Below are 280 nucleotides of genomic sequence, written 5' to 3'. Positions count from 1 at the left end.
GAGGGCGAGGAAATCGACCGGGTCGAGGATCGAGAGGGAGGAAGGGACGATGAAAACGGCGAAAAACGAGAAAAACACGAAGGCCTTCATCTTGCTTTAGTTACTATTAATAATTATAGCGAAATGAGTTTTTTGTTCGGGTTGGAGGAGGGGGTGGGTTTATAAGCGGCCGTGGTTGAGCGCTTGCTTTTTCGCGGTGCTTTTCCGTGAAGGGGTGCAGCAGATTACAGCTTGCTCTGTTTGTTTGGGGTGGGAAGGGCGTGAGCGCTTTAATGGAGGT

Source organism: Asparagus officinalis, chromosome 7 (genome assembly GCF_001876935.1).
Source record: "Asparagus officinalis chromosome 7, Aspof.V1, whole genome shotgun sequence".
NCBI classification, from domain to species: domain Eukaryota; kingdom Viridiplantae; phylum Streptophyta; class Magnoliopsida; order Asparagales; family Asparagaceae; genus Asparagus; species Asparagus officinalis.
Note: the sequence above shows the minus strand (reverse complement) of the source record.